Source organism: Eulemur rufifrons, chromosome 17 (genome assembly GCF_041146395.1).
Source record: "Eulemur rufifrons isolate Redbay chromosome 17, OSU_ERuf_1, whole genome shotgun sequence".
Lineage (NCBI taxonomy): Eukaryota > Metazoa > Chordata > Mammalia > Primates > Lemuridae > Eulemur > Eulemur rufifrons.
The window spans coordinates 16,330,918-16,352,059 of NC_090999.1; the positions used below are offsets into that span (position 1 = coordinate 16,330,918).

Here is a 21,142-nt window from a genome sequence, read left to right on the forward strand (position 1 = left end):
CTGATACATTAGAAAGCCCATTATTTTTCTCTGTGTAGGGGTAGAGAGCATATTTGAGTGTTCAGAATTACAGATTATTTTGCTTAAATTATACTTATATTTTGTAATTCTATTTTAGAAGAAAATCTCAATCCAGTAGAAAAAGAAAAAACATCACTTACAAAACATAGCTAAAGATGTATTGATTATGAAAATATTTCCTTATTCTTATTTTTAAGTACATCCTGGTTATTGTATGAGTAACAATTCCTGACCTAATATTCATGTTCTGGAGCTTTTCTGTATCCAGGACATAAAATCAATCATGATTTAAGTGCACACATATTTACTTGATCTTTTAGTTTTACAATAAAATGGAATTTTTTTATTTAATATATTTGTATATTTTGTTGTTTTTAAGGTAAGTAGATGGTTTCAATTTATATCTAGTATATAGTGTCAAGACTGCTAAATTTCTGTAAGGCACTAAGGTGATGAATTAGACCTGTAGTTAGTTAAGCAATATTAAATGTATTTCAAATGTCTGTAAGCTTATTATTCATGGCTTTGGCATGAATACATTCTATATTCTTATTCTTTATAAAATTATAAAAGTCATATGATTTTCTCAGACCTTAATGCCATACTAACAAAATGATTAGAAAAAATGTGAACTTCTTAGAAAATTTACCTGGAGATATTGTCTCAATTTTGATCATAGAACTTGTTTTATTTAAGTGTAAATGAATTGGTATCTTTAGAACAGTCATAGAGGTGTTTTCATGCAATGTTTGTCATTAGTAACAGTTAAGATGTATGTAAAATACTTAATAGGTATGAACTACCAATTAATGACTGTCATTGTCTTCAAACTCAAGGGTGGAGAATTGAGTAATAAAAATATTCAAATATTGGATATTCACCTTGTCTTCTTCCTGTGCAGGCATTTTTAAAAAGAAAATCCAGACATATTCAGCTATAGACTTAAAACCATTAATGTGTGTCTTCAGTGCTAGGAAACTTAACAATAGTTCTGTTGATAATAAGTTTGTTCTTATTAACAATAGTCTTAAATTGTGTGATTCTCTAAAGACTGCTGTGAATAGTTAATGAGGTAAATTAATGAGAGCATCAATTATATGTGTTGATTGTACCCATGAAGGAAGAATTATTCTAAAATATATTCACAAAAGTATGGCCTATCATAGGCCATTCTTTGAAATTGGAGGATAAAGATTTTTTTTTGCATTTTTTCTCTGATCTCTGGCTAACCATTCTCAACACCAAGAAAATCAGTCAGACTGCCCTGTCATGCACATGCTGATAGAAATTGAGAGGAAGTGACGGCCCCTTCTCAGCCGCCGGCAGCGGTTGCAAGGTTGAAGCCAGAGTGGACAGTTCTTCTGGAGCTGCTGTTCCCTCACTGTTGAGGCATCACCGAGAGCTCAGCACCAAGGCTGAACTGTACCATTTAGAAGAATGGAAGCTGATGTATCTGCAGACATGTTTTCAAAAGTCCTGGAGAATCAGTTGCTTCAGACTACCAACTGGATCAGACGGATGAGGATGAATTGGAACGCCTCAAAGAGAAGAGACTTGAGGCACTTAAGGAAGGCTCAATAGCTGAAACAAGAATGGCTTTCTAAAGGACATGGGGAATACAGAGAGATCCCTAGTGAGGGAGACTTTTTTCAAGAAGTCAAGGAGAGTTAAAAAGTGGTTTGCCATTTCTACAAATATTACACATTCAGGTATAAAATACTAGACAGACATTTGGTGATATTGTCCAAGAAACACCTCGAGACCAAGTTTTTGAAGCTGAATGTGGGAAAAGCACCTTTCCTTTGTGAGAGACTGTGTATCAAAGTCATTCTCACACTAGCACTGGTAAAAGATGGGAAAACACAAGATTATGTTGTTGGATTTACTGACCTAGGAAATACAGATGACTTTACCACAGAAACTTTGGAATGGAGGCTCGGTTGTTCAGATATTCTTAATTACAGTGGAAATTTAATAAGCCACCATTTAAGAGCCAAAAGAAATTTGGAATAAACTTTACAAAGCTGGAAAAGAAAACTATCTGAGGAAAGAAATATGATTCAGACTCTGGCAATGATTACAGCTCAGTTATATATTTCTGCTTCAGATTTTGATGTGTTTTCTAAATTTTATTGATTTCAATACATAAGTCATTTAATACTCACATACTGGGGTTTTATACAGTTACATCACATTGAAAGGCATCTTTACTATTTTATGTGTGGCATCATGTTTAAGTTGAGGAAAACTGAGTTCTTAAATATCTGGGAAAGGTCTGTATTCTCTATTTTTGAGATTGATTTTATCGCAATATGTTTCTTACATCTTTATACCATTCATAATTGTGTTTTTTAATGTACTGAATTAGAAATAGAAATTCAAAAACTATTTCAAGACTAATTCTTAATCAGCATTATTTACAACAGATCAAGTAACATTTACTGGTGTAACACACTGTACTTGTAAATGAATTGCAAACACTCTTCTGGAATATATTTAAATAACTATTAAAGAACTGCTTATTTATTCTGAAAAAGAAAAGAAGTGAGAAGAAGCAATGTTAACTAATGTTAACTTTTTAAAAATCAATACCTCAATTTTTTTTTTCCAGAGAAAAAAACTGAAGGCTTATAGAACCTTTTAGAATTTTTTGAGCAAGAAAGGACCTATTAAACACATATATAAATAACTGATACTCCATCTATAACATTTCTACTTAACTATAAGATCTCCTCTACTAAACTTCTATATTGAAGCAGCCTTTTCCCTTCCCAAGAAAGGATATTTCCTGTGTGGAATTCTCAGTCTATTTAAAGGGATTAAAGGATTTACCAAAGAGCAAAAAGGAAAATTAGTATCAGAATCATTATATATTAGTTTTAAATAATTCATTTCAATGAAGAGTAATTATGGAAAATTAATTTTTAATACTTTAATTTCAAATAGTATATTGACTTAGAAGATGTAATAGTTTAGCTTTGGATTAAGTAAAGAAAGAACAATTAATTATTTTAATTATACCTCTATGTACACATAGTCTCATATTCTGAACAAGGATTTTAAAAATGATCTTGAAACTTCTTAGAGTATTAACTGTATTACTAAGAAAAACATGTTCCTGCTATTAATAGTTCCATGAATGCCTGACGTTTAGTTTAAACATAGCATTGTTTTGAACAAAGAGTGTTTATAATCTTACTGAGTGGTGAATGCTTAATTTTTAAGCATCAAGCACTTATATAATGTTGATAATGTATTTCCCTCCATTCTTCCTATTGCCGGATGTCTGACACCTCTATAGTAGATACTCTGCCCACTCTATTCACAGCTTCCTGCTAGACTTCTGTGACATCAACCATCCTGATAGCTGGATATGTCCCTAATGTGTTCCCACATTACCTTTGAATACACGGGCCACGTGCACAGATAGCTTCTCCCTCTTTTGTGTTGCTATCAGTCTCCTGGAAACATTAACTGTGCCCTGGTCATTCTATGACTGTCATCCTTGAGCTGTCTATGCCTTCTGCTAATGGAGACCGAGCTCTGTCAGTATTATAGAGACACTGACTAAATTCCAGAAGTAAAAAAAAGAAATATTTTAAAAAGCAAATATCAAGACGACTCTGCAGGAAAGGAGTCAATAAACTCCATGTTCATTTTATTCCTAATCTTACCCATGGATCTATTTATGTCTCTATTTGTAAAAACAAAGAGTTCATCACAGGTGAAAAAAATGTGATAAACATTATTAAAAATGGACACTGATGTGCTGTCTTTTGGATTTGGCTATTGATATTTCCCTGCATTCCTGGTAGGAAAAAGAGTGGCGCAGGCTCTCAGCTATTTGTGAAGTTGTTTGCTTCCCTCTCACCCTGTGAAAAATATCAGGTGTCAGACAGGAAAAACGAATGCACAGAAGGACGACTTAGGCTAATATCTCTAGGAAAAAGTTTGCCCAATTTGCCTAACTTTAGGGATAATCTCCTTGTCTTTGAGCCAATAATGTTGTAATGACTAAGGTTACCATGTAGGCTTGGTGACAAACCCAAGAACACCGGGTTGCTTGCACTCAGGCTTGACCCTAGGCTATGAAGAAGTGTTTCTTATCACAAGTGATGCAGCCCATTTATTAAGAATAAAAATATGGTAGTTGGAAGACATAATCTGTAATTATTAGTTTGTAGATTGTGCCATGGCCTAGAATGTTATCTGATTACCTTGTGACAGTAGTGGATGACAGATTAAGGGTTTAATTTGAGGAATCAAAGACAAATTCTTTTTATTACTGAACTGCTAAGCAGGATTTTTGAAAGCACAGAACAAACCAGTGCTATTTTGAATGTTGGAAGATATACTGGGAAGATCAGTGGAAAAACAAATGCATGCTTTTTCTCACTTGCTTTTGGTTGCTATACTAAGTATTGCCTTCCTAGAAAAACCAAGTCTAATTTTACTAGAATAGGCAAACTTTTTGAAAATTTTATAGTCATTTGCACAGCATAGTCTACCTAAGAAATATTTCCTTAATATGCAAAAAAAATAAATTGTGGCAATTTCATGTATGATAAAGCTAAAATCTCAAATTAGCACGGATAGGATGGTGTTTTACATAAGTGGCTCTGGAATGACTAAAGAGTCATATGGAGAATGTTAAAATTGGATCTGGTCCTCATATCCTACATCAGGATATATATTTAAAGTAGACAAAGATTTTAATGTAAAAATAAAGCGAGACAAGTGATAGAAGAAACCATGTGTGAGTCACTCACAGGTGAGTGGAGGATATGTGCTATTATTACACAAACTCCCAAGTGCTAAAAGAGAAAATATTGACATATTTGATCATATACAATTTAAATAAATTATGTTAAAAATCACCATAGCTGAGTAAAAAGGCAAACTACACTAAGAGAAATATTTGCAAAGTGTATCCTAAGTATATTTGAGCTTTATAAAACTAGAATAAAAGCCCAATCGAAAACATGCTAGAGCTATGAACAAATACTGCATAAAAGTAAGTTGTAAGTTGTATATATATGTGCATATGTATATGTGTAAATATATGTACATTCACACTCAAACTATTATAAATTTATATTAAATAACATTAAAATACTGTAATAGAAGTGAAAATGCTGTCATTTGGGGGAAAATAAATTAACTCAAAGATAAATTTAATTAAAAAAAAAATGCTAATGACAGTGGTACCTCCCAATCATAGACATTTTGAAAATTGCAATAAAGTTACTATCAGAACAATTTTAATTCTTCCATCACTGTAATAAAGTGAAGAAATGAACAAGTTTTAAACAAACCACATATCCATATGAAGAAGGTTTCAATGAAAAAAGCACTGGAGGTACAAGCATACCTCATTTTCTTGCACTTCTCAGATATTTCATTTTTACAAACTGAAGGTTTGTGGCAACCCTATGTAGAGTATGTCTGTTGGTGCCATTTTTCCAATAGCATGTGCTCACTTTGTGTCTCTGTGTCATATTTTGGTAATTCTTGCAACATTTCAAACTTTTTAATTTTTGTACCTGTTATGATAATCTGTGATCGGTGATCTTTGATGTTGCTATGCAATGTGTTGTGATTGTATAATAATTGTTCTGGGATACCATGAACCATGCCTAAGTAAGAGGGTGAATTTAATTGATGAATGTTGCATGTGTTATGACTGCTCCACAGACTGGCCGTTTCCTGTCTCTCTCCCTCTCCTCAGGCCTCCCCTATTCCCTGAGACATTTCTATTTTAATACTGAATTAGGCCAATTAATCCTATAATGGCCTCTAAGTGTGTTCAAGTGGAGGGAAGTATCATAAATCTCTCAATTTAAATTAAAAGCTAAAAATGATTAAGCTTAGTGAGGAAGGCATGTCAAAATCCAAGAGAGGTCCATAGCTAGGCCTCTTATGCCAAACAGTTAACCAACTGGTAAATGCAAAGCAAAAAGTTCTGAAGGAAATTAAAAGTGCTACTCCAGCAAATACACAAATCATAAGAAAGTAAAACAGCCTCATTGCCAATATGGAGATAGTTTGAGTAGTCTGGATAGAATATAAGACCAGCCACAATATTTCCTTAAGCCAAAACCTAATCCAGAGCAAGGCTCTAACCTCTCTTCTATTCTATGAGGACTGAGACAGGAGACGAAGCTGCAGAAGAAAAGTTGGAAGCTAGCAGAAGTTCATTCATGAAGTTTAAGAACAGAAGCTGACTTCATCTCTTAATAGTGCAAGGTGAAGCAGCAAGTGCTAATGTAGAAGCTGCAGCAACTCACCCAGATTTAGCTAAGATCATTGATGAAGGTGGCTACCGACAAACAGCAGATTTTCAATGTAGACAAAAATGGCCTTATATTAGAAGAAGATACCATCCAGGACTTTCATAGCTAGAGAGGAGAAGTCAACGCCTGACTTCAAAGCTTCAAAGGACAAATTGACTCTCTTGTTAAGGGTCTAATGCAGCTGGAGACTTGAAATTGAAGCCAATGCTCATTTACTATTTCAAAAATCCTAGAGCCCTTGAAGTGACAACAAAGGATTTTAAAATATTATATAACTTTAATCGATAAAGCAGTGTCAGGGTTTGAGAAAACTGACTCCAATTTTGAAAAATATTCTACTGTGGGTAAAATGCTATCAAACATCATTGCATTCTACAGAGAAATCTATTGTGAAAGGGAGAGTCCATCAAGGCAGCAAACTTCATTATTGTCTTATTTTAAGAAATTGCCACAGCCACCCCAACCTTCAGTAACCACCATCCTGAGCAGTCACCAGCTGTCAACATCAAGGCAAGACCCTTCACCAGCAAAATGATTATAACTGGCTGAAGGCTCCAGTGATTGTTAGCATTTTTTAAACAATAAGATCTTTTAAAACTAAGGTATGTAAATTATTTTTAGACATACTACTATTGCACACTTAATAGACTATAAGATAGTGTAGATATAACTTTTATATGCATTGGGAAACAAAAATATTTGTGTAAGTAGCTTTATAGCAATATTTGCTTTTTGGTGTGGTCTGAGACCAAATTTGCATTATCTCCAAGGTTTACCTATATTTAGGAAAGTGCTCAAAGTATTTTTACTGACATAGTTTTAATATATATTTATGTTGAAACTTGAAAATGAATCTAGATATTGTATTAATATATTTTCTGATAAAAAACATAAGAAAATGCTCATTCATATGTTGAACATGTACTCACTACTAAAGCAATGTTCATGCTTAAATATGATTTACATTTGTTAGATGGAAAGGTAGGGCCTTGCCTTTTATACTTGAACTTTTATTTTATTTCAGAACAGAAAAAAAAAATAAATATAATTTTTATCCAAACTATTTTAAGATAACTGTTACTAGGAGTAGAAATGTTTAAATTTTCACTTTGAGACATTTCCTAAATACAGATTAAGGCATCCTAGCTCTTTGGATTCCTTGTCTTCCTCTTCGTTGCCTAGCTTGTTTCCTTTCATTATCTACTTATTTATATATTTTTAAACTTCTTTTTATTTATTTTTCTAGTCATACATATCTCTTGTGTTTATGTTGAAAGCTATTTTGAAAAAAATTCTTGTCTAATGATATCACCATTTGAGTTTGCACATATTTGCTACTCTCAGGTGAAAAAATATTTAATATTAGAGAATATTACCACCTGAATTCCATTCTGTCCCCTAAGAAATTGATATTTATTCAGTGATATTTATAGGTGAAGCAGAACATGCAAAGTCATAGGAAATTTGAGAAATTATTGTAATACTTTTAATAATATGAGTCAAAAAATCAACTGAGCCCCCATTCTAGGAATATCCTCTCTTTGGAATATCTAAGTAAAGCACATAGCATAAGTCAACATACAAAATGAATCAATGTATGACTTAGAACACTCATTTCATTTTTATTTAAACCTCAAATGATTTATTCACACCTACATTGTTCTTAACATTTTCTGTCTGCTGAAATGACAAATGTGAAATCTCCTGGTTTCCTTTATGTTATATTTGTATATGTTTAAATAAATACTACATAAACAAATCCTCAAAGAAAAATCAGGGCCTAATCAAAGATCCGCCTCCTTTCCTTCTGTGAAATGCAGTTTGCATAATAAAAATCTCTGCAGCAATTTATATATCAAAGAAAGCCAATGAGGGTCTCATCTCAGAATTAATGACAAAACACACGATATTAGTTCTGACATCAATTGCTGCCTTTAAGCAATGAATTTCCGCTTAGCCAACCATTACCTCTATTTAATCAAAATAATTACCTCTGCAAATCCCAAATACTAGAACTGGTTGGAAGGAAAACAGAAGTGGATTGTTAAACTTTTATTACAAAGAATCTTAAAGATACTTTAAAAGTAAAGAATAATAGAGGCAGTGCAAATGCAATAATTTACTGTTTTCTACAATTATCAATTCTTGGCCAATTTTGTTTTATTTTCACTCCACATACTTCTCCCAACACCTCCATGGATTATTTTGAAGCACATTTCAGTTCCATACAATTTCATTCATGAACATGTTAGTATATATATGTAAAAACTGAATATTCATAAAAATATATCCAAAGCACTATTAATAAACCCAAAACACAAAAGAATAACTTCCTAATATTATCAAAGTACTTTATCTCTATACTAATCACAGTCTATTCAATGAATAAACTGGGTATAGATTTAGTCATGTTCTGGATTTTTTCTGATTACAATTGTAGAATTGTTAAACAAGTTCCTTTGTCATTGTATTATTCCTAAATTGGTAAGTATATTTAGAGGCCTGATATTCTCTTTCTTTCTCTCACAAGAATGCTTTATAGGCTGTTTCTTATTTTTTTTTTTTTAAATCAGGAGGCACATAATATTTAGTCATCTTTTATTTGTGATGTTAGAAGCCCTTGATGATTATAACTTAGTTCCTGTATCTTATTAGGGATTATAAATATCATAACATTCTAAATTTCTTAATTTATAAGAAGAAATAATCCCATAAAAAGACACACTGATTTAAAATATTGATGCATTTCAATTGCATTATTACTCTTATTGATATTCAAATTGTTCCATTGTTGACCTGTAGAAACTTCAATTTGACTACTGAATCCTTTATAAGTACCCTAGTAGTCTTTGATAACTGTCTTGCTTTGTACTATGACAAAATATTTATAGAGAGCCAACCAATCTGGGATATATTAATACTAAAATTTGTGCTACTGATAATTTAACCAAGACAAGAGGCATAAATCAAAAATCTCTGGGACCAACCAGATTGCTACTGTAATTTATATTCACATTAGTCTTTAAAATTTTATTATATCCCTTGTCATGACTTGGAATTTTCTTTTTCACTTAAAGTATTTTTTTTTTAATTTTGATGGATTTTTGAGGTATAAGTGGTTTTTGGTTACAAGGATGAATTATATAGTGGTAATGTCTGGGTTCTTAGTGTACCAGTCACCCAAATATCTCTATGCTTTCCATTTAACATTATCTTTGACCAGTGTCAAGGACAATATATTAGGTTTGTAAATATATTCACACTATACTCAGAAGTAACAAAGACAACATCCTTTTTATTTTTTTTATAATTTATTATCATAAGCCCCCCACCAATGGGGAATAAAAACAGAGGTGAATTTATTTCTATCAAATTTATAACTGTATCTGATGATTAAAGAGTCCCTTTAAGTAACAATCACTTTCTCCTATTTCACCTGCATCTTTTAATACCTTTTCCCTCTCTGGGATAATACTGGTTTTCCATGACTGTGTCATACATGGTAATGGGCTTCCTGATCCATGTGGCCTACAGCTCTGGACTCTGCCACTTTTAAATCCTGCGACCCTATATATTCCCAAAGCTTAAATGGACAGTGGCATAACTTATGATTTAGTCTCTCTCAGCTTTGACAGCCACAGATCTACACTGATGCTGTCTGTTGTGACAAGTCATTTGAAGCTGTGCTGCATCCTCAATGACCTGGGCAGTGTACCCAGCTGACTCTGCTCTTCACCATTTTTATGGTGGCTCCTTTTAAGGTTGGCTTTTCAGGCAGCCTCTAAATCCTTCCTGGAAAACCTAGAGTAGTTTACATAGCTTTATCTCCCTACCTAACATCTCTGAGCACCCAAATTTACTTGGATGTGGCCATCTCATGTTTAGACAATGATTTTTAAGTGGGAATTTTATCTTAAGGGGCTCTTCCTCGGGCTTGCTTCATAACTACCTTTCATATCATCTTCTATAGAATTGTTGCCACTAAAGAAGAAATTCAGAATTCAGAGCTCTGAAAGCTTATTTATCTTGCAGGACATTTTCCCCCCTTTGACTATGGACCTTTGGGACAGAAGTGGGTCAACATGTCTCAGTCACATTCTTCTTCCTAAGAATCTTCTCTACACTATGGTAGGAACTCTATGGCCTAATATAGCTGTACCAAGCTCATTGCTTTGCTTAAGATCTCAAATAATTTCCTTTTCCAATGTCTCAGCTTCAGAGAAAGTTGCATTTAGAAGGTAATATTAGAGGGAAATAGAGATTTATTAATTTAATATTTGCAAAATGTTATTCCCATTTTAATAATATATTTCAGAAAAATATTTGTAAAACAATCAACACTATTAATGGGCACAAAAATAGACTCTAGCGGGGAATATGTGTGGTGTGAGTGTATGAGTGTGCAGAGCTGTAGAGTGAATGTGAAAGTAAAAATTCTTATTAAATATGAGGTCAGTTCTTTCACATATTAGATTATATTAATAGAAGTTTTCCATACACTCTGTTTGATGACAAGCAGAACCAGGTGACAGGAGTAGTAGAAAAACAAAATCATAGTAAAGCAAGGGTACCCAGCTGAAGTTCAACTGTGATTTGGGAATTGTGATTAAATTGAAAACTGTGCATCCTCCTGCTCTCCACCCACTGCAGAGTTAATAATATGATGAGTGTAAAAAATATTGAGAGACAGCAGGATCAAGCTGCTCAAATGACTTAGCCCTACTCATGAAAACACTGCATGGGTAGCTCTCTCCTAATTCCAGAATGAGCAGTAATAAATCATCATGTGATCTTTAAAACAACAACAGCAACAACAACTTTAGAACCAGAGAAGGGGAGGAGTATTTGAGAGATTCAGATCAAGGACGTACCTCTCAAAATGATATATTGCAGATTGAAATACAAAAGATCTAAAGAGATTTAGCATCCTCAACAAAGAATAAGAAATCATCCTATAAAACAGTAACAATGTGGATCAAGGTGAAAAAAAAAGAAAGGTAGATAAGAAAAAGAAGTAAAAGATTTAAAAAAGAAATAATAATTAATAAATAAGATCAGTGAAGAGTAGAATTCAGATATAAACCAAGATTAGAACAAAGTTCTAGGAAGGGAAGACATAATATAATAAAAAAAATCAATTCTCCAATATTAAACACATTAAGGTAATATAACTCCAAATGAAATGCCAATAAAATTTTTGTTGGGGGTGGAATACAATGATTTTAATGTTGACATGAAAGAATATTATCTGAGAGTAATTTTAAAATGCATTCATTGAAATAATAGTGAGGCCTATTCCAAGCCATATATTAAAAACTATATGTTGTTTTACAATGCCAATAGCAAGATTTCAGTGTTGACTCAGGAAGAGACAAATAGAGCAATGGAAAATAATAGAATGCTCAAAAACATATATTAGTATATAAGGCCTCATTGTATATAGCAGTAAATGTTTTTAAATATGATTAGACCCTTCACACTTCATCAATTTTAGGACATAAAAATTTCAATGTAAAATGTAAAGCAATATAACACTTAACAAAGGATTAGGAAGATTATGCATATGTTGTTCAGACAGGAGAATTTTTTATAAATAAACCAGGAAAACCAAAGGATATAAGAGCATAGTCATATTTGACTCTACCAAAAAAGAAAAAAAAATTCACATTATATAGTCAAATGTTTTCCAGTAGAACTTTCTAAGATGATGGAAATATTCTATATCAGAACAGTCCAATATAATAGCCAAAAGCCAAATATTGAACATTTGAATTGACAACGTGACTGAGATACCAAATCTGGCAAATGGATGCTATATTGGAAAACACTGCTATAGACAATGTTACTACTATGGTAATAGAAAAAAATTATCATGTGCTATGTTATCTATCTAGAGTCAATAAATGTTCATTTAAGTTGTTAGGAAAATTTATAATGAAATATAGTAAATGCTAATTATTTGGAAAAATAATTCACAGAAGAAAATTCTAGATGGCAAATGAATAAATAAAAAGAATGTCAACCTTTCTAAGATTTAAAGAAATCAAATTGAAGTAATTATTAAACATCACTTCTCACTCATCCAATTAGGGAAACAATAAAATATATGATATTATACATAGTTAACAAAGACTTCTTTTGTGCATGATAATGTTACCACTTCTTAGAGGGCAGTCTGTTGTTATGTTTTAACATAAACTTGAATGTAACCGTGGCCCAGAAAGTTCACTAATCATACTCCTAGGAATCCATCTCAAAAGCAAAAGCATCAGTCATGGTAGTATAAATATACAGAGCTATCTCTAGTGTCAAGAAATCAATAAACATAAAACAAAATTATAAAGAGTGAATATTTATTACCTAACCTATTGAATTAACTGAGTGTACATTAATATAATTTAAAATTGAGGTTAATCTATGAAGATTGAATTTGGAGAATTTCCATTAAGGAACTAAAGAAAAAAGCAATAATCAGAAAAATATATATATTACATTCTTATTATAAAATGAACAATGACAAAATTAAAATTGCCACATATGACTCTGTATAGCATAGCTTTAACACTACCCACTGTAAGAATCAACAAAGTCCTTCACCCCAGAGACTAATTTGCTTCTGACAAGACTATTTCCTGAGCTATCCTTTTCCTAAGATCCCTCCTTCACTATTACCATCTGTCCAAAAGCTATCTCAAGAATGAGGCCAATTATCATTTTTCCTAAAAAACTTCCAGGAAAACTCTCATCGTGACCTACATCCTTTTCTTTCACAATCATTGAAAAATTCTACATCTCTCAAGGTATCTCATGTCATTCAGAACCTTTGCATCAAATGGGTTTTCAACCCCTTTATTCTGACACTAAATCTCATCCTGCCCTGAAGCTCTACCCTCAAGATTGTCCATATGATCTTTGAAGTTCAAGGTCTGTAATTGGAGAAATCCTCATATCCTGCTCACATCCTTGTTTTAAAATTTTCAATGCTTTCTTACTCTAAATGTCAACCTCAGTAGCCCTCTCAAGAGGTGACTCTGTGTGTGTGTGTGTGTGTGTGTGTGTGTATGTGTTATTTGACACGTCCCTAATCCCACTTAACTTGGATTTGGAATAGACATTATTTTTTCTTCTGCTCTTCTGCTACCAGACAAAACATTGCCATATAGATAGATACAGATAGATATAGACATATAGATAGAGATAGAGATATATTAATAGATATAGATCTAGACAGAGAGAGAAGAGAGAATGAACCATTTCTGGTCTCCTCATTTACTTTTGTGAATTCAAGTTAGTATCTAGTGTCATTTCCTTACTTGAATACAGCTTTGCTCCCATCCACTTCCTTTGTGTTGTTATTGGAAAATACTTTACATTTCTATAGTTTATAGGCCCAACAGTACAGTTTTATATAATTTCTCTTTAAGTTGTTAAAAGAAGAAGGGACAAGAAATGTGCATCATCCTCTCTTTTATAATTACATACTTACCTTAACCAGTGTTCTTTGAGTTTGTGTGTATATTAATTCTAATTACTGTGTAAGTGGCATCACTTGCTTTCACCTTGAAGAACTTTCTTTTATTATAAGTCAGGTATGCTAGCAGAAAGTTCGCTCATTTTTTTGTTTGTATGGGAATGTATTAATATAAATTTTATTATTGAAAGATACTTTAATGTATTATCATTTCTTGTTTGACAGTATTTTGGCTTGTATGCTTTTTTCCTAGCACACTGAATAGGTCATCCCACTCCTTCTGAACCAGTGTTTGTAATGAAAAGTCAGCTTTTAATCTAATTGGGCTTCTATTGTATACAATGAGCAATTTTTCTATTGCTACTTTAAAGATTTTTTCCTGTCCCTGTCTTTCAGCATTTTTACTATACTGTGCCTATATACTCACTGAGTTTATCCTACTTGGAGTTTATTGAGCTTTCTAAATGTATAGATTAAGGGTTTTTTCCATCAAATTAGGGAAACTTTATTATTTTTTCGATATTTTTCTGCTTATTTTTCTCTTCTTCATTCTGTTACTCCCATTAAACATATCAGGGCACTTCATGAGGTCCCCTAGTTTTCTAAGGCTATGTTCAATTTTCTTTATTTTTCTTTGTTTTATTCAAATTTTATAATCTAAATAAATCTATGTTTAAATTCATGAATTCTTTCTTCTGCCAGTTCAAACCTATTTTAAGTTCATCTTGTAAATTTTTCTATTTTAGTTCATCAAAAGGAAGGATGTCTGTCTGCAGTTTTGCATAACACAGACGCTGGTTGTTTTGTGGAAATGGATAGTCCCTTGTAATACTCCTGTAATTATTTTATAACATGGATAGCATATATGGGAATTTCTAAATCAAGTGCATATGGCATTGGCACAGTTTATCACCTTTCTTATAGTCACAAAAAGTCTATGACCTAAAAATGTTAAAAAATGCTCCCCTAGGCCATAAATAAAGCATGAAGATCAAGTAAAATTAGAGGTGCAGGAAAGGTGAATCCCAACCTACAGCTGCATTCTGTGAATTTGTGTTATAAAGATATTGGATGTATTGCTTTGGAGGAGAAACCAGTAGTCAGTCTTACCAATCTCCTCCCACATGTAAAGTTTCTTTTACATCCTCTCCCTGACAGCTTTTTAATATAATTGTCTTTGGTTTCAAGAAGTTGACCTTGATGTGCCTATGTGTAGTTTGCTTGTGTTTATCCTGCTTAGCAGTTATTGAGCTCTTTGAATCTCTGATACTATTCATCAAATTTGGAGTTTTTCTATTATCTATAAAAATATTTTTTCTGCTTCAGCCTCTCTCTTCCTCTGGGCCTTATATTATTTATAGGTTACAAATGTATACCTGTCGCAGAAGTACTGTGCATTTTTCAGCCTATTTCCTATTTTTACTTTTCTCTGATTCAGTTTGAATAGTTTTCATTAGCGTGTTTTCTAGATGTTTTCTTCTTCAGTGTCCAATCCTCTGTTAAATCCCTATAGTGATTTTTACATCAAATATTGTATTTTTTCAGTTATAGAATTTCCATTTTGTACTTTTTTCTTAATAATTTCCATTTTCTGCTGAGATTCTCAATCTCCCCATTTATTATGTGCATCTTTTTACAAAAACATGTTTATTTTAAAACATTTTTAAATTATAACGTCTGCCATTTCTGCATTTCTCAAACTGGTTGTGACACATGTTCCTGTGGTTTTATACATCTAGTATATTTATTCTTCACTGGAAATTGTGCATGCTATAGGGTTGAGTGCATTGGTTTTGTATTGACTTTTGTTCTAGTTTCCAGTTAATTTGCTGTTAGATCAGCTTGATCTATCAATGGTTGCAATGGTGTTTACTAGGGCAAGCGTAGAGTAGCTCTTACAGCATGGATAGTGTAACCTACAACTAAGGCAGAGGTATTCTTGTGTCTCCTTTGAATTCTTACTCAGTGAAGTGTCTTCATTCTATCTGGTTGGTTGTCTCCCAGCTTTATGTAATTGCCAGAGGACTATGAAGTATAATTTGTGTATCTAACTTATCTCGAGGATTACAAACCAGAGCTGCTATTGTCCAAATCCTGAAAACAGTTTCTTCATATATTTTCTATGATTTTGTATTTGTTCTCAGCCAGAACCTAGTTTGATATCGATTAGTTCATCATAGCTAATCTATTATTACACAGTGATACTTTCAAAACTCATGGTAAAATAATAAAAACAATAAATAATTTCATTTTTAAAATTAAAATTAACATTTTCTACAGTTTTTTCAATGAAGTGAATGTTGATTCTTATTTTATAAACATGTGTTTCTATCCAAAGGACATTTATTTTATATATTACAATATTTCTAGATAAATTTGTCATCTATTATCTATTCTTAGTCCTAATATCATTGTTTTGCAGAATGAAAAACTTAATGAAATGTCAAATACAGTTCACTTCCAGGGTAACTCAAAATGCCAAATATAGTATGATTAATATGCATTTCATTCTTTGATTTTTATCAGCAAAACTTTTCTCTTCCCTATATTGTCAGATATGCACTAAGTATCTGTTTAAAATAATTAAATTTTTGACACCATAATATAATAGTTAATATTAGTTCATCACAAAATATATACTGTTTTGCTACTTTCTTCTCATTCCTTTGAAATCTTTAATTGCTCTATCTTCTTTAATTTTAAAGTAAATATAGTTACCACATTTCCATATAGCATGAAATAATTATCTAAAATATATTATGAAAATATACTTGAGCAAGTTTTCCAGGAATAGTTGACTGGAAAACTACTGAAGATCATATTTTATATTTGATTACTATGTGTCCTATTAAATAATTTATCATCACTTATTTTATATCTCATAGTTTCTTAAATCTTGACAAATAGAAAATTCATTTGAATCAATTTAGCTGATGAATTCAAATGCCTTTGCTCTATACTTCTACTGGATCATTTCCATTAGATAATATGGCTTTGACTTTACTTCTATGTTTTTATAGCAACTCTAATTATAGTTAATATTGTAAGTTCTAAATGATGTTGAACATATATTGGGTTATTTATTCTAAGAATTATTTTCTAAGTATTTTGATTAACTTATTTAAAATTATTTGATATAGTTAAATCACAGCAGTGGAGTTTTTGTAAGTTAAATTTGAATTAATTATAGAATGTTTGTCATTTTAAATAATTAACATTTTAATACTTGATGTCATAATGTAATATGTGGGAGCAGATCATATATAGAATCAAATGATTTTAGTAAATAAAAACAAATTTTTCAAGAGGGGAGAGGTTTGAAGCACATAAAGGAATAGAAAAAAAAGAGAATGAGAGAGAGATCTTTGGGATCGAAATTAGTATAAACCATGGAAAAAGACAGCCAGGACACATTGAAATAGTCACTTGATAGTTGATTCAGAATTTAAAAAGACAGAAAAGAGTACATACAGGTAAAAATTGAACAGGGTTATAGATTTCTACTATTTTTGTGATAAAATCTAGAGACAAGTGTGTACGGGTGTAGATTTTATTGTTAATATATATTTATTTTTCCTCTTTAGCCATAATAATTTTTTTGAAAATGATTTTGAATAGTAATGTCACTGATAAAGAGATGACAAATTTCAGTAATTCTGGTCCCCCAAAATATGGCATGAACTCACTCTTTGCTTCTCCTTCCCTCTAAATACAAAAACAAACAAACAAACAAAAATCAAAAAATTCCTATAACTTCGAAAATTATATCACTAACAATCACAAAGGGGCTCTGAAAAGCTGAAAGAAGATTGACTTGCTAAGATTCTCAGGACTTGAAAAAGTACAGCTCATTGAATTCCCCGGGTTTTATTTTTATTTCCCATCCATCCAAGTTTGGGCACTGGACAGGCCTGCAACATGGAACTGGTAAGAGGTATAGGAAACCATACTCAGTGACAGCAGCAGCACCACCAAATGGGGAGGACTGACTCAACCTCCACCCAAAACACATCTGGTAACAGGAGACCTGTTCTGACCATACCCCAGCTCCAACATACCCAGTATCTCCTGCTCTTCCTCCATCCTACAGCAGAAGGTGAATTAGGGTCAGGAACTTCTAATCTCACCCAGTGGCAGAAGGCTGCCCAGGTAGGTCCTTCCTTCCCCCAACTATGATAAGCTGGAAGTTCATATCACCAGGTGTGTGATGAACAGGCCAGAGAAACACTCTCCAGCCAGCATCCCCCCCCACCTACCTAGAAACATGGGGGGGGGCTTCCGCAGAAGTGCTTTCCACCTCAACAGGTGGCAACTGCACAGTACAGAGGAACCTTTCTTGGAGCCAGAAGAACAGGGAAGACCAGAACAGCATTGCAAGGGCTGAGCAAGCCAGGTGTCATTAGAACTACTCTGGGAGTAGAGGCTGAGGGTGGACAAGGAAAAGGGAGATGTTGGTCAAAGATACAAAGTTTTAGTTAAGGAGGAAGAATATATTTTAGAGAGGTATTACACACCATAGTGACTATAGTTAATAATTATGTATTGCATACTTTAAAACTGCTGAAAGAGTAGATTTTAAATATTCTTACCATAAAGAAATGATAAATATTTGAGGTGATAGATATGTTAATTAGCTTGATTTAATCATTACACAATGTGTAAATATATGAAAACATCACTTGGTACTACATAAATATATATTGTAAAATTGTTATTTGTTAACTAAAAAAAAAAAAAAAGTAGGCCAGAATGTACGTGCTAAACCTAAACAGAGAAAATGCCTGTGGAAATAGAAGATTTAAATAGAATTAACAAACTCTTAATTCAATATCCAAAGCAAAAATAACAAAAAATTACAAGTCACACTGTGAACCATAAAAATCACTGACAATAAAGTGATGCCAAACCTGAGATAAATCCAGTTATTGGAACTATCTGACATAGATTTTAAAGCAACCATCTTAATAATGTTTTGACAAAGTGATTCATTTAATTTTTGCTGAGCAATTCTCTTTTATGAAATTTCTTTTCTGTTTTAACTATTGTTTGGAATTGAAGTTCTACAAAGACCTTGACTACTGTCCCTCTTTTTAATCAACTCACTGAAATTCTAGTTCAAACTAGTGTCCTTTGAGTTCAAGTAATGGATCAAAAATCTTCTTATCTGGTAAATGTTAATTTCAAATACTAAACCTGGCCATTTCATTTTGATTTTAGGAATTCTTAAGTTTGTTTATACCTAAATTATCTAGTGGGATTTAAATACAATAAAGATTCTTAGATTCCACCCCACATGCATTGAAATAGAAGCTAGCAGTAGGGCTCTATATCCATCTATTTTTTCAGAAGTCATCCAAACAATTCTAATGTTCAGCTATAAAAAATAATTAATTAATAGAATACCTGGTTCCATTTAGTTCCCAAAACATGGATATTCTAAAAGATGAAACAGAATATTTAGAGAATGAACATTTAGAGTCCAAACCATACCTTAAAAGTGAGAATATTTTGGCATAGAACTTTTCATTTGCTTGATAAAGGAATAAAATGCAAGTCTTCCGCACCCCCAAACCAAGATCTTTTAAAAGAATCATATGTAGCCCTGATTACTACTGACAATATTTTCACAAGGAAATATTTCCCAATATAATCCTCTTTCTTCCCCAACATTTGTTTTAGAAAAACAAAAAGTGAGAGAACAAGAGAGAGAATGTCTGCCATTTAGTATCTCTCTCCACCTTTCCTATGCAGGGTAGGAAGGACAGCTTGGAGCTGGAGTCACTGTGGGGGACACTTCAATTTTATTGTTCTTTTATTGCTCTTTATTGTTCAATTTTATTGCTCTTTTTTTATTTCACTAACTAAAAGGTTTTGAAGTAAAGGTTTTGAAGTAAGATTTATAGAAGCTTAACTGTCTCTGGTAGATAAGTTAATTTTAATTTTAATTTTTTTATTATTTTATTATTCTGTATATGTTGTTTTTGGAATTTTTGCAATGGTCTACTAATACCGAAGTATATGTACCAGTCACTTCAAGGAGGGGAGTTGGGTTGCAGTGGAGGTGGGCATTTATTTTTTACTCCACTCATTTCTGTAATTTCTTGTTTCATGGATTTTTATTATTCTTGCTTTTTTGGGGGGAAAAATGAGAATAAGTTACTTCATTTAAAAAAATTTAAATGTTAACTGAAGTTTCACTGCTTATAAGATTTTCATGTATAAAGCACATACATCTCTCCAAATTGCCACTTTCTTGTAAGAGATGTGATTTGCTTCTTTTCATTTAACATCTTCTATTTGGAAAATTATGTTAGAACAGTTACTTTTTATATGGAACACTTATTAATATAATGTACTGAACTCAAGGTGTAACATTTTGCAAACTATTTTCTCATACATTCAAGTTGTATAATAATATCTTCTGATAAAATCCTGGTGTGTCTTTTTCAGGATTTATGACTTATTTATTTATTTTTAATTTATTTTTTACTCACAGTGTAGTCTAGGACTGATAGCAAAATGTTAAATAATAGGCATAATGAACAGTAAGTACTTGTTCGTCTTTTTGATATTAATGGAAAGTCTTATCTCTAATATTTGTGATTAATTCTATTCTTAGGAATACAAATCTAATAAATGTTTCTTCTATTTTTAGGCTGCCAAGTCTTTAATAAGTAATGGATTTTGAAACAGTCTATGTTTTTGTCATCTACTAAGAATAATATATGAAGTTGAAATAATGAATACCTTAAAAAACTAAGTACTTAGCTAGATATGATTTTATGTAGATTTTTCTACCTCTATTCACAAGGGAGATTGAAGATGCCAATCATTTATTTTTCTTTCTTTTTTCTCATGGTTATACAAACTTTTTATAAGAGTTTGGGGAGTATCCTATTTGGGGCTACACTCCAAAGCAATGTTTATGATAATACATGAACCCAGTGAATTTGAAAGGTGTATATCCTGGATGGAGCTGGAGCCCATTCTACTAAGTGAAGTATCACAAGAATGGAAAAACAAGCACCACATGTACTCACCATGAAATTGGTATTAACTGATCAACACTTATATGCACATATAGTAGCAACATTCATCAAGTGTTGGGCAGGTGGGACGGGAGGAGGAGATGGGTATATTCACACCTAATGAGTGCGGTAAGCGCTGTCTGGGGGATGGGCACGCTTGTAGCTCTGACTCAGGTGGATCAAGGGCAATACATGTGCAAACTAAACATTTGTACCTCTGTAATATTCTGAAAAAAAAAAAACCCTCAAACTTTTAGACAGAAAAAAAGATATATGTTAATAACTTGGAATATCTTTTATTCCTATAACATTTTGGACTATTCAAATTT

The 21,142-nt window shown here is 32.2% G+C and overlaps 1 pseudogene; it reads left to right on the top strand.

The window, feature by feature from the left end:
- Positions 1 to 1,446: 1,446 nt before the first annotated feature.
- Positions 1,447 to 2,135, top strand: LOC138398004 (thioredoxin domain-containing protein 9 pseudogene; annotated as a pseudogene).
- Positions 2,136 to 21,142: the final 19,007 nt, after the last annotated feature.